At 47.5% G+C, this 15,210-nt stretch overlaps 1 pseudogene; it reads left to right on the forward strand.

Moving 5' to 3' along the window:
- LOC127481335 (NADH-ubiquinone oxidoreductase chain 2-like) overlaps window positions 1–15,210 on the forward strand; it is a 168,228-nt pseudogene that overhangs the window by 107,531 nt on the left and 45,487 nt on the right.

Consider the following 15,210-nt stretch of genomic DNA (forward strand, 5'->3'; position numbering starts at 1 on the left):
ATCCCCAACCACTCTAACTCAGATAGCCCTATAATAAACACCCCACCCCCCAACACTAAAACTAACCCAGCACCATACCCAACAACCTGCCAGTCCCCTCAGGTCTCAGGAAATGGATCTGCTGCCAATGAAACCGAATACACAAAACCCACTAACATCCCACCTAAATATACCAGAAATAACACTAGTGATACAAAAGACATCCCCAAACTCATTAACCATCCACACCCTACAATAGACGCCAACACTAACCCCACTACTGCATAGTATGGAGAAGGATTGGAAGCAACTACTAGTCCTCCCAAAATAAAACTAACACTTAAAAATAGTATAAAGCACGTCATAACAATTCCTGCTTGACCTCTATCCAAGACCTTTGGCCTGAAAAACCATCGTTGTAATTTCAACTACAAGAACATAAAACCTCAACAAACCCGCCCACAACACTACAATCCTGCCCCTTTCTACTCTTCTAACTTCTCAACAACACATTCTTGTTATCCACTAGAACTACTTCTCCAACCACTAAACAAATCCTAAATCAATATCAACTATTACTACAACTAAAACAAGCCCCAATAATAATCACTATGCCTATAACAGCCTTAGTCCTTGTAGCTTACAATAAAGCATAACACTGAAGATGTTAAGACGGCTATTACACATACCCAAGGACAAAAAAGACTTAGTCCTAACCTTACAGTTAGTTCTTGCCAAATATATACATGCAAGTATCCGCATCCCAGTGAAAATGCCCTCAGCACCTTAAAAAGACAGCAGGAGCAGGCATCAGGCACACCACTCCAATTGTAGCCCAAAACGCCTTGCCTAGCCACACCCCCACGGGTTTTCAGCAGTAATTAATATTAAGCAATAAGTGTAAACTTGACTTAGTTAAAGCAACTTACCAGGGTTGGTAAATCTTGTGCCAGCCACCGCGGTCACACAAGAAACCCAAATTAACTTTATACGGCGTAAAGAGTGGTTTTTCATTATCACTTCAACTAAGACTGAAATGTAACCAAGCTGTTATAAGCACAAGATGCATCCAATACTCCCATAGAAATGATCTTAGCTTCATGATCAACAAAACTCCACGAAAGCCAGGACACAAACTGGGATTAGATACATCACTGTGCCTGGCCCTAAATCCCGATGCTTTCACCACTTAAGCATCCGCCTGAGAACTACGAGCACAAACGCTTAAAACTCTAAGGACTTGGCGGTGCTCCAAACCCACCTAGAGGAACCTGTTCTATAACCGAGAACCCACGATACACCCAACCATCCCTTGCCAAATCAGCCTATATACCGCCGTCGTCAGTCCACCCCTAAACTGAGGGTTTAACAGTGGGCACAACAGCAACATCCCACTAATAAGACAGGTCAAGGTATAGCTCATGAGATGGTAGAAATGGGGTACATTTTCTAGCATAGAATACCTCACGACAAGGAGTGTGAAATCACTCCTAAAAGGCGGATTTAGCAGTAAAGCAGGATAATAATGCCTCCTTTAAGCTGGCTCTGAAGCACGTACATACCGCCCGTCACCCTCCTCACAAGCTAGGATTAATTTTATTTATAATAAACCCCTAAGCTAGAGATGAGGCAGGTCGTAACAAGGGAAGTGTACCGGAAGATGCACTTAGTCTACCAAGACGTAGCTATAACTAAAGCATTCAGCTTACACCTGAAAGATATCTGTTCCATATCAGATCGCCTTGAAGCCTAACTCTAGCTCTTCTACCAGATTACATAGAAACTAAGTTAATACTACCCATTAAATCAAAACATTCTCTCACTCAACCTAGTCTAGGCGATAGAAAGGTAAACTCAAGACGCAATAGAGATCATGTACCGTAAGGGAAGAATGAAATAGTAATGACAAACCAAGCAATAAATAGCAAAGACCAACCCTTGTACCTTTTGCATCATGATTTAGTGAGAACTACCCAAGCAAAACGCCAATTTAAGCTTGCTTCCCCGAAACCCAAGCAAGCTACTTACGAGCAGCTATCTACTGAGCAAACCCGTCTCTGTTGCAAAAGAGTGGGAAGACTCGTTAGTAGTGGTGAAAAGCCAATCGAGCTGGGTGATAGCTGGTTGCCTATGAAATGAATCTTAGTTCCCTCTTAATTCACCTCCCAGGACTACACTCAACCCACATGAAGCGAATTAAGGGCTATTTAAAGGAGGTACAGCTCCTTTAAAAAAGAATACACTCTCCCCTAGTGGATAAATTTAATTACAGCTTAATTGTGGGCCTTCAAGCAGCCACCATTAAAGAATGCGTCAAAGCTCCTCACCTAAAAAAATCTAAACTTCCTCATGACTCCCTCTTCCCCAATAGGCCAACTTATATTAAATAAGAGAATTTATGCTAAAATAAGTAACTAGGGATCCCCTCTATGGCGCAAGCTTACATTACAACATTATTAACAATCCACAGGATATTTTTTAACCTTAACAAGACCTTATACCCAAAACTCTGTTAACCCACCTATGGAGCGCCCCCAAAGACGATTAAAATCTGTAAAAGGAACTAGGCAAATCCAAGGCCCGACTGTTTACCAAAAACATAGCCTTTAGCAAACCAAGTATTAAAGGTGAAGCCTGCCCAGTGACAATTCGTTCAACGGTCGCGGTATCCTAACCGTGCAAAGGTAGTGCAATCAATTGTCCCATAAATCGGCACTTGTATGAATGGTTTAACGAGGTCTTAGCTGTCTCCTACAGATAATCAGTGAAACTGATCTTCCCGTGCAAAAGCAGGAATAACCCCATAAGACAAGAAGACCCTGTGGATCTTTGAAATCTGCTACCACTCCCATAAACAATACTCACCCACAGGACCTACTCCCCCGGGATTTTGCTGGTGTGCATTGTTTGGTTGGGGCGACCTTGGAGACAAACTTAACCTCCAAATATCAGACAATCCATCTTAAGCAAGAACTACCCATCAACGTGCTAATAGTAACCAGACCCAATATAATTGATTAATGAACCTAGCTACCCCAGGGATAACAGCGCAATCTCCTTCAAGAGCCCACATCGACAAGGAGGTTTACGACCTCGATGTTGGATCAGGACATCCTAGTGGTGCAACCGCTACCAAGGGTTCGTTTGTTCAACGATTAACCGTCCTACGTGATCTGAGTTCAGACCGGAGTAATCCAGGTCGGTTTCTATCTATGTTACAACTCCTTCTAGTACGAAAGGATCGAAGAAGTAAGGCCTATGCCACAAGCACGCCTTCGCACCCAGTAATGAACCCAACTAAATTACTAAGAGCTCCACCATAACCCCCTCCTAGAAAAGGACCGCTAGCGTGGCAGAGCTTGGCAAATGCAGAAGGCTTAAGCCCTTTACCCAGAGGTTCAAATCCTCTCCCTAGCTCCAACGCAAACCACATGACAATTCACTTAACCCTCACTTACTTTATTATATCAATATCCTATGCTCTCTCCATCCTCATCGCCGTAGCATTTCTTACCCTAGTTGAACGTAAGATTCTAAGTTATATGCAAACCCGAAAAGGGTCTAATATTGTAGGACCATTTGGTCTCTTACAACCTATAGCAGATGGAGTAAAGCAATTCATTAAAGAACCAATTCGTCCATCAACTTCCTCCCCTTACTTATTTATATCTACTCCTATCTTAGCCCTTCTCCTAGCAATTACAATCTGAACACCACTTCCCCTACCCTTTCCCCTTACTGACCTAAACCTTGGCATACTCTTCCTTCTAGCTCTATCTAGCTTGGCAGTCTACTCAATTCTATGATCAGGGTGAGCCTCTAACTCAAAATATGCCTTAATCGGCGCCCTCCGAGCAGTCGCACAAACTATCTCTTACGAACTTACCCTGGCCATTATTCTCCTACCTGTAATTATCCTTAGTGGTAACTACACCCTCAATACCCTAGCTACAACTCAAGAACCTCTCTACCTCATTTTCTCCTCCTGGCCCTTAGCAATAATATGATATATCTCCACTCTTGCCGAAACAAACCGCCCTCCATTTGACCTGACAGAAGGAGAATCTGAACTAGTCTCAGGGTTCAACGTAGAATATGCTGCAGGGCCATTCGCCTTGTTTTTTCTTGCCGAATATGCTAATATTATACTAATAAATGCACTCACAACCATTCTATTCCTAAACCCCAGCTCACTTAATCTCCCTCAAGAACTCATTCCCCCTACTTTAGCTACAAAGCCCCTCCTCCTTTCCGCAGGATTCTTATGAATCCGCGCCTCTTACCCTCGATTCCGATATGATCAACTCATACATTTGCTTTGAAAAAACTTCTTACCCCTAACATATGCCTATGGCATACCAGCCTTCCTATCTCCTATGCAGGCCTACCCCCCTACCTAAGACACTCAAGGAAATGTGCCTGAATCCAAAAGGGTTACTATGATAAAGTAAACATAGAGGTATACCAATCCTCTCATTTCCTAATTTTAGAAAAGTAGGAATCAAACCTACACTAAAGGAATCAAAATCCTCTATACTCCCTCTATATTATTTTCTAGTAAGGTCAGCTAATTAAGCTATCGGGCCTATACCCAGAAAATGATGGTTTAACGCTACCTTAAACCCCAAACCGTAAACCCTAAAACCTAAACCCTAACCCTTGCTAACCTTAACCCTAACCCTAACCCTAACATCTCATAGCAGAGGGAGGGAGGGGCCTGATTCCTCATCAGATATATCAACAGTCAAAAGCCTGTAAGCTCAGCTCTTGCCTTTTCAGGGCTTCACACCGTCAGCACTGGAGGGAGGGAGGGGCCCGACTGCTCATCAGAGGTATCATGCAAGTCAAAAGCCTGAAAAGTCTCCTAGAATGCATAAATCATTAACCATTTCAGTCTCTGACAATTGGTCCACACAGTAACTGCAAGCTATGCCCAAAGCCTGTTCCCTAACCTTAGAAGAGAGACTGCAACCCTCGAGATGTTGGAGGCTCGAGGCATGGTCCGTGACACTAATCATGGCTATAACTCATAACTTCTTGGAGTATGGGGACTTCCCTCCTTCACCCCCGGCAGATCAAGGCCACCACTTCAACTGACAGACATGGAAGCATCGCTGGACCCCGTGGGCGGTGACTATATACATCTGTCCACTCTCAGCTTTTCTTTCTCTTACTCTCCCTTGCTCTTATCCTGCCTTTCTCTCCCCTATGCATTTTCTTTCCCCCCCCAAAGGTTATCTCTGTGTCACATTGTGGTATGAGAGTACCCAAAGTGCTAGCATGCCTGTTGATACAGAATTGTTAAAATAAACCTTGCCAGTATATGTTTTCAGACACCGATTATTTAGTGTCGTTTCACTTTAATCCACCCCAAGGGAATTATTAATAAAAACCTGAGTTACCCCCTCTCCCCTTTTCCTGGGGCGGGTTGCAACACCAATCAGCACTGACTCCGCCCAGTAGGCGGAGCCAGTGACGCAGAACAATCAACACGGACTCCAGCTCTTGACTCCACCCAGTGGGCGGGGCCAGTGCTCTATAGAAGCAGAGTACATACCGGACGGCGGTGGGTATTCTGCCAGACACGCAACAGAACAGCAACAGCAAAAGCAGAGACCCAAGAGAAAAAGCAAAAGATTCTGACAGCGGTGGGCACTGAATCGGGTTTATAGCCCGAGAGGGGTTTACTGGGCACCACTGCGTTCCTGGAATGGGGTAAACCCGCCATAGTTAGATCGCGCATTGAGACAGATTCTGACTAACCCTAACCCTAACGCCAACCCTAACCCCTAACCCCTACCCTAACCCTAACCTTAACCCTAACCCGAACCCTAAAGCATTCGCTTTTTTAGGATTAGGGTCAGGGAATCGGGTTTGCGCATAGCTTGCAGTCTCTTTTTTAAGGTTAGGTTCAGAGAAAAGGGTTTGCGTATAGCTTGCAGTCTCTTTTTTAAGGTTAGGGTTAGGTAACAGGGTTTGCGCATAGTTTGCAGTCTCTTTTTTAAGGTTAGGGTTAGGGAAGAGGGTTTGCGCATAACTTGCAGTCTCGTTTTTAGGGTTAGGGTTAGGGAAAAGGGTTTGCGCATAGCTTGCATTCTCACTTTTAAGGTTAGGGTTAGGGAAAAAGGTTTGCGCATAGCTTGCAGTCTCTTGGTTAGGGTTAGGGAACAGGGTTTGCGCATAGCTCCCAGTCTCTTTTTTAATGTTGGGGTTAGGGGACAGTGCTCTATAGAAGTAGAGTACATACTGGACGGCGGTGGGTATTCTGCCAGACACGCAACTGAACAGCAACAGCAAAAGCAGAGACCCAAGAGAAAAAGCAAAAGATTCTGACAGCGGTGGGCAATGAATCGGGCTTATAGCCTGAGAGGGGCTTATTGGGCACCGCTGCGTGTCCAGAATGGGCTAAAACCGCGATTGTTAGATCGCGCACTTAGGCAAATTCTTCCTAACCCAAACCCTTACCCATACCCCTAACCCTAACCCTAACCCTAACCCTAACAGTAACCCTGTCTTTTGCTAACCCTAAACCTAACCCTAACCCTAACCCTAACTTTTGCTAACTCTAACTGTAACCCTAAATTTCCTAACCCTAACCCTAACCCTTTCTAACCCTAACCCTAACTCAAAACCTAACTCTAACCCTAACCCTAACCCTAACCCTAACCCTTTCTAACCCTGACCCTAACTCAAAACCTAACCCTAACACTAAACCCTAAACCAAAAGGAAACTTCCTTTGCTATGCCTACTGGGCGGAGTCAGTGCTGATTGGTGTTACAACCCGCCCCAGGAAAAGGGGAGAGGGGGTAACTCAGGTTTTTATTAATAATTCCCTTGGGGTGGATTAAAGTGAAACGACACTAAATAATCGGTGTCTGAAAACATATACTGGCAAGGTTTATTTTAACAATTCTGTATCAACAGGCATGCTAGCAGTTTGGGAGTTGGGCTATCAGTTGGGAGGCATGGCTGAAAATAGGAAAGAACAGCCCTAATTCCCAGGAAAGAAAGCCTGGAAGCTTTGGCTTTGTGGTGCAGTTGGTGGGCCACACTGGGCACTCCATGGGCAGGCAGCAAGAGTTTTCTGGATCTGGGAGTCAATCTGGGGGCCTCGGAGTGTTTGAGGGGAAGTTGGGAGTGTCCTGTGGGACCAGGATGGGATTTGAGGGCTCCTGGAGGGGTTGGGACGGGTGTATACTGCGGGCATCGTCTAGTATTGATGGGGGTAATCAGTGAGCTGACTGTTTCATAATCATCCAAATTTTAACATACAATATGATTATCAGAATAAAAAGCAAAAAGGTAATATCAACAAAACAGTAACAGGGTGAAGCTCTTGGTTGAAGACTGGTTTCTTCTTTTTCTCCAGTGATTTTAATTCTTTTTTGTCTGGGTTTTAATCCCATCTTTGGCATTTTGCTGCGAACATTTTGTCCCCATATCCATTGGAAATTGTATTAACTGTTGAGGAGAACAAAGTGGAATCCCAAGGTATGTGATATATTGATAGGATTTCACTGGTTTGCTTTTAATTTGTCCAGGTTTATCGCCATAATGCTTCTGCTCTTTAACCACTTGAATCAGAATGAATTGAGTTGTTTTCTGGGTCAGGTTCTCTTTTTGAGTCCAAGGTTTTTTAGTGGATTCAGTATCAGGTACAAAGGAAATTGAGGGAGGTAAAGAATAATCTTCCCTTTGTTCATTATCACAGGGATCACTCAGTCTATTTTCATGAATGTGAGGAAAGCTGGGAGACTCTAGAAACATCAGTTGAACTTCAAATTCTCCTTGTTTCTTTCTCTCCTGAGACTTAGAATCAGGGTTCTCTGTGGTTTCCCAAGTCTCAATGCCAGGGTAAGACACTGGTTTATGAAGTTGCCTGACCAAACCAGGAGCCTGTTTTTTTAGCAACAGTTTTCTCTCTGCACTCTGGCGCAACAAGACTTTGAAGGTGGTCAACCTCAGTTTGAAGCAGCTCATTTTTAGCAACAAGTTTATCCGATTTTTCTCCTGTTTCCCTCTCAAAGGCTAACGATGACTTCAACACTACATTTTCTGATTTCAAAACAGGAGATTCAACATCAGAAATCCATTCATGACTTCCCTGTCACCACTCCATCCAAATGTCTGTGCTCTCACTTTGACCTGAGAGAAACCTCAGGCAGGTGGAAAAGGGCAGATAAAGAAAAAACAGATGGGTCCAGCAGAAGTGATGCTGCTTCTGTCAAAAGCAGAGCAGAGACGGAAAGCACTTTAGGAAGTTGCTTACAGAAGCACTTGTGCATTCCAAGTTACAGCTCAGGAGTCTCAGTGACTTGTCCAACATGAGAGCTTCTTTTCCATTTCTCAACCCCCAGATTCCTCAGGAGTAGGAAACTGGAAACACTGACTGAGAAAAGCTCCATTCCTTCCTAATAATTGTGCTTTGCCCTTCCCATTTGACAGTGCTCTTGGAAATGTGCTGCTGTGATCTGGATCTGTGAGGAGCCCTGACCTCCCAGAGCACTCATCCAATGGCAGGAATACCCCACCTGGCTTCTGCTGGGGTTCTTGCCATCACGACCCAGTATGGGTCAATGGAATGGGGAGCAGGGCGGTGGGACCAGTAAGGACCAGTTAAGGGGGTTGGGGGCACTTCAGCATCTCCATCAAGGTCAGACCAGTACAGAGCAGCATAGACCAGTATAGATCGGTATAGACCAGTATAAACCAGTATGGACCAGTGTAGACCAATATGGGTCACTGGAATGGGGAATGGGGCAGTGGGACTGATAAGGACCAGTTAAGGGGCTTGGGGGCACTTCAGCATCTCCATCAAGGTCAGACCAGTACAGACCGGTACAAACCAGTATGGACCAGTATAGACCAGTATAAACCAGGGTAGAGCAGTATAAACCGATATAAACCAGTACGGGTCACTGAAACACGGAATGGGGTGGTGGGATCAGTAAGGACCAGTTAAGGGGGTTGGGGGCTCTTCATCATCTCCGTCAAGGTCAGACCAGTACAGACCAGTATAAACCAGTATAAACCAGTATGGACCAGTACGGGTCACTGGAACGCGGAATGGGGTGGTGGGACCAGTAAGGACCAGTTAAGGCAGAACTCAGCCGGGACTTAGTGGTTTGCGGGTGGGCGTGTCCCTTCTTTAGGTGGGCGTGGTCTCTCCCTGGTGGGCGTGTCCCATCCCAAGGTGGCCATAGCCTCTGCAAGTGGGCGTGTCTTTTGCATCCTCTCCCCCTCCCTGAACTGGGAGCTCAACTGGGACTTACTGGGGTTTGGGTGGGCGTGTCCCCTCCCAATGATGGACCCACTTTCAGCCCCTCCCCCCACCTTTAAGGGCACCCCCAAAGCCCCTCCCCCCCTTCATGCACCTCCCCAACCCTCAGGGTCTCTCCTGTCCCTCCCCCACCCTCAGGGTCCCTTCCTTCCCCTCCCCCCAGTGAACCTGCTACCCCTCCCCCACTCTCAGGAGCCCTCCCTGCCCCTCCCCCACCTTCAGGGGCCCTCAGGACCCCTCCCCCAACCTCAGAGACTCTCCTGCACCTCCCCCACCCTCGGGGAACTTCCTACCCTTCCCCCATCCTCAGGGACCCTCAGGGCCCCTCCTTCACTTTCGGGGTCCCTCCCTGCCCCTCCCCAACCCTCAGGACCCTCCTGCCTCTCCCCCCACCTCGGGGACGGTCCTGCCCTTCCCCCACCCTCAGGGAACCTCCTGCCCTTCCCCCATGCTCAAGGACCATCCTGCTCCATCCTCACCCTCAGTGTTCCCTCCTTCCCCTCCCCCCCCCACTGGGGCCGTTACTGGTCCCTTACTGGTCTGTACTGGGAAGGGAGAGGGGAGGGGCCGCCCCCTCGAGGCCCCTCCCCCCCCAGTGACGTCACCGGGTCCCAAAAATAGCCCCGGGGGCCCAAACTGGAGGGGGGACCTGGAGCCGCTCCCAGTGTGACCAGTTCAGGTACTGGGAGGGACTGGGAGAGAACTGGGAGGGACTGGGAGGGACTGGGATGGGGCAGGGCTTCCCCCCCTTCCCCCCCTCCGTGTCCTTGGGGTGACCTTGGGGAGGGAGGGGGATGGGCCGCTCCCAGTGGCTCCCAGTAGCTCCCAGTAACCCCAGTAATGCCTCCGGTATCTCCAGTGACCCCCCCAGTAACCCCAGTGACCCCCCCAGTAGCTCCTAGTAGCTCCCAGTAACCCCAGTGTCTATCCCAGTAGCTCCCAGTAACTCCCAGTAATCCTAGTGTCCACCCCAGTAACTCCCAGTAATCCCAGTGTCCACCCCAGTAGCTCCCAGTAACTCCCAGTAAGCCCCCAGTAGCTTCCAGTAACTCCCAGTAACCCCAGTGACCCCCCCAGTAGCTCCCAGTAACCCCAGTGTCCATCCCAGTAACCCCAGTGACCCTCCCAGTAGCTTCCAGTAGCTCCCAGTAACTCCCTGTGTCCCCCCCAGTGCCTCCCAGTATGTCCCAGTTTAACCCAGTTCCCCCCCCCGTGGGCCCTGGGCCGGGTGGGGGAGGGGCTGGCTCACATTTCCATGGTAACATCCCTTTCCCTCTGGCCCAGTTTCTCCCAGTTCCTCCCAGTTTAACCCAGTTTTTCCACATTTTTCCCCATTTTTCCACATTTCCCCCCATTTTCCCCATTTTTCCCAGATTTTCCCCCATTTTTCCACATTTTCCTGAATTTTTCCCCATTTCCCCCCCAGTTTCCAGATTTTTCCCAATTTTCCTACATTTTCCCAGATTTTTTCCCATTTTTACCCCATTTTCCCAGAATTTTCCCCATTTTTTCCAGATTTTCCCAGATTTCCCCCCCATTTTCCCAGATTTTTCCCCATTTTTTCCACATTTTTCCCACATTTTCACACATTTTCACACATTTTTCTCCAGATTTTCCCAGATTTTTTTTCCCATTTTTTCCACATTTTCCCCGATTTTTTATCACATTTTTCCCAGATTTGCCCAGATTTCTTCCCCCATTTTCCTGGACTTTTCCCCGATTTTCCCATATTTTCCCCATTTTTCCAAAATTTTTTTTATCTTTCCCCATTTTTCCCCATTTCCTGGATTTTCTCCCATTTTTTCCACATTTTCCCAGATTTTTCCTCATTTTTCCCAGATTTTCCCAGATTTTTCCCCATTTTTCCCACATTTTCCCAAGATTTTTTCCCATTTTTTTAAATCTTTCCACATTTTTCCCCATTTTCTGGGATTTTTTCCCATTTTTCTCCATTTCCCCCCATTTTCCCCAGAATTTCCAGCATTTCCCCCCCAGTTTGTCTCCATTTTCCTAGATTTCTCCCAGATTTTCCCAGATTTTTCCTCCATTTTTTCCCTATTTTCCCGGATTTTCCCCAGATTTTTCCTCCACTTTTCCCAGAATTTCCCACATTTTCCCAGATTTTTCCCACATTTTTTCCCATTTTTCCCACATTTTCTCAGATTTTTCTCCAGATTTTCTTCCAGATTTTCCCAGATTTTCCCCCATTTTTCTTGATTTTTCCCAATTTTCCCCATTTTTCCGGATTTTTTCCCATTTTTTCCCATTTTCACACATTTTTCTTCATTTTCCCCCATTTTCACGGATTTCTCCTCATTTCCCCCATTTTCCCACCGTTTTTCCCAATTCTTTCACATTTTCCCGGGTTTTTCCCCATTTTCCCCATTTTCCCCAGATTTTTCCCCATTTCACCCCCATTTTCTCGGATTTTTCCCCATTTTCCCACATTTTCCCAAATTTTTTCCCACATTTTCCCAGATTTTCTCCCTATTTCCCCAGATTTTTCCTCATTTTTCCCATTTTTTCCCAGATTTTTTCCCAATTATTTTCCCCATTTTCCCAGATTTCCCCCCTTTTTTTCCCACATTTCCCCGGATTTTTTCCCAATTTCCCCCATTTTCCATGATTTTTCCCACATTTTTTCCACATTTTCCCAGATTTTTCCTCATTTTCCCCCATTTTTCCCAGATTTTTCCCCATTTTTCTCAGATTTTTTTCCCCATATTTCCAGATTTTCCCAGAATATTCCCCATTTTCCCCCCATTTTTTCCCTATTTTCCCAGATTTTTCCCAGTTTTTCCCCTTTCCCCCCCATTTTTTCCTCATTTTTCCATATTTTCCCATATTTTCCCCCATTTTCCCCAGAATTTCCCACATTTTTCCCCATTTTTCCCCAGTTCCCCGGATTTTTCTCACATTTTTCCCAGAATTTTCCGCAATTTCCCCATTTGCCCACATTTTCCCAGATTTTTCACCATTTTCCTGATTTTCCCCCCATTTTTCCCACATTTTCACAGATTTTTCTCCAGATTTCCCCCACATTTTTCCCCCATTTCCCCACATTTTCTTGGATTTTTGGGTCCCCAGTTTTCCAAATTTCCCAAATTTCCCCAGTGGGAAAAAATGGGGGGAAAAAAACAGGAATTTTGGGGAAAATGGGGGAAAATTTGAGAAAAAAGTGGGAAATTTGGGGAAAATTGATAAAAATGGGGAAAAATGGGGGGAAATTTAGGAAAACTGGGGGAAAATCCGGGCAAATGTGGAAAAATGGGGGAAATTTTGGGGAAAAAGTCAGAAATTTGGGGAAATGGGGGATTTTGAGGGGAAATGGAGGGAAAATTGGGAAAAAAGTAAGAAATTTGGGGAAAATGAGTGAAAATTCAGGAAAAATGGGGGATAATTGGGAAAAATTAGGGGAAATTTAGGAAAAAATTGGGAAAAAATGGCGGAATTTGGGGAAAATGGGGAAATTTGGGAAAAATGGGGTGAATTGAGAAAAAAATGGGGGAATTTGGGTAAAATTGGATGAAAAATTGGGGAAAGTTGGGAAAAATGGGGGGAAATTTGGGGAAAATGGGAAAAATGGGGGAAATTTGGGAACAATGGAAGGAATTTGGAAAAAAAATGGGGAAAAATTGAGAAAAATGGGGAAATTTGGGAAAAATGGGGGAAATGGGGGGAAAATAGGGGAAAGAGTGGGAAATTTGGGAGAAATGGATGAAAAACTGGGAAAAATGAGGGGAAATTTGGGAAAAACTTGGGTGTCCCCACCAGGTTCGGCCCGGCCATGGCCCCGATAGCCCCGGGATCAGGTGAGACCCCTACCCCATGCCCTGACCCCTCCCCCTCCCCGAGGTCACTGCCCTGACCCCCCGAGTCCAGGCTGTCACCCCTCCCCCACCCCGTGGCCCCTCCCACACTTTATGGTCCCTTCCCCATTCTGTGGCCCCTACCCCATTCTGTAGCCCCTACCCCACTCTGTGACCCCTCTCCCACTTCATGGCCCCTCCCCCACTCTCTGACCCCTCCCCCACTCTATGGCCCCTCATCCACTTTATGGCCCCTCCCCCACTCTCAGACCCTTCCCCCACTTTATGGCCCCTCCCCCACTCTGTGGCTCCTCCCCCACTCTGTGACCCCTCCCCCATTCTGTGACCCCTCTCCCACTCTGTGGCCCCTTCCCCACTTTACAGCCTCTCCCCCACTCTGTGACCCCTCCCCCACCGACACCTTCTCCCTGCAGAAAGAACAGCCAACACACTATTTCACTTCTCACTTTAACAAAGCTCTTTTCTCCTTCAAGCCCCTCAAAGGCGCCAAGGCCACATAGGAGGCCACACACAAACAGTACTCCTCTTCCCACTTGACTACACCTTCTCCCTCACTGTTCTACAGGGAACACCAGGAATCTGCTCGCAGAGGCCTCTCCTTTCCCATCAGTAGCTCAGCACAAGGAGTTAAAGGAGCTCAAGCCTTAGGCCACAAGAGCTGACAGCGAGGAAACTTTGGGAGCAAACTAATGCTGCTAACACGGACCGTCCTGAATCCTGCACACAATCACAGAATCCAAGAGTCCTTCAGCTTGGAAAAGACCTCCAAGCTCACTGAGTCTTGTGCAGCCCCTCCCCGACCGCCTGCAGGGACTGGATGATGCTTTGCACAAGCACCAAAAGGAATGTTGTGAAAGCCATGGCCTGCAGGAGGACACAGAGAAGGGCTTGGTTGGGGCTGGGAAGGAGGGAGCTGGCGCTGGGGGAGCGGGGATGGAGCCTCGGGGATGTGGCGCAGCAAGGACAGGGGTCAAGGCAGCTGGCAGGCGGCAAGGCCTCACCTCCTGCCCCAGCAGCAGCACCGGGCCCTGCCCAAGGCGCTCCTGCCAGGGGCTGGGCCCTGCAGGCAGGGGCAGAACCCACTCCCTGGGGCGACCTTGCTGCCCTGGCCCTCGTCCGACCCAGCCTCTCCCTGTGTGCGTGCTCCCCACAGCACAGGCTGCACTGGGCAGCATCCCCTGATGGGCCCTGCCAAGCTGCCCCACGGGGACACTTCCCTTTTATGTCACAGGTGCCACAGCCTGTCCCAGCCAGCCCTGCCCATTGTCCCCACCCCGGCTCAGTGACTCACAGTGGCCCCTGGCAACCAAAGAACCAAAGCCCCACACCCCCAGAGTGCAGCCCTACCCATGTGCCAGATAGAAAACTGGGGGACGTGACCCTTGGATGCTTTTAGTACAGAGATACAAGCTTTTCTTGAATAATGGAGGGGGGCACTTTTTAATTATTAATATTTACAGTTATCCATTTGGGGACAGGATACAGGCTAATATGGTGTCACATCTGGAGTGAAAAGTACTTTTCAAAGAAACCCAGGGTGCACGGGTGATGCAGAGGAAGTTGCCAAGTCACCCATTGTGAAGCTCAACACTGCTTTGCAACAGCACTGCCCTTTCACACACATCTTTGGCAAAGACAAAGATGTCAGGCTTTAGTTTCTAAATCAGTAACACTTGACAAGACCTCTTTATGAACTGACAGCAAGAGAACTTAGGAGCAGCTTAGGGTTGGCAAGTGTAGGAGCCAAGAAGAGAAGGGCTGATGGGTATGTCATGAACACTGACAGCTGGATGGTCGTGGAGCCGACCAAGGACTGCCAGACACCAAAGACATCACCTGCTGGACTTGGCCCAAACACCAGCCCCCTCCTCTCCCTTCTCAACCACTCAACCACAGCCTGCACACACCCACACCTGCCAGGGCCAACTGGCTGTTTCTCTTCTCTTTTCTGCCTGGGGGCGAAGGAAGAAGGACAGCGAGGGCATTTGCCTTCGGGCCAGAGGGAAGGGGAAGGAGATCCCCCCAAATCCATCCCTGGCAGGATGGGGGCTGGAGGAGACATTGGGGGACCCCCAAGAATATTTTTGAGGGGAAGAAAGGATGGGGGCACCCACCAGGGG

The sequence above is a fragment of the Manacus candei genome, unplaced genomic scaffold (genome assembly GCF_025592945.1).
Source record: "Manacus candei isolate 608988 ecotype Guabito, Panama unplaced genomic scaffold, ASM2559294v1 h1tg000078l, whole genome shotgun sequence".
Classification (NCBI taxonomy): Eukaryota; Metazoa; Chordata; class Aves; order Passeriformes; family Pipridae; genus Manacus; species Manacus candei.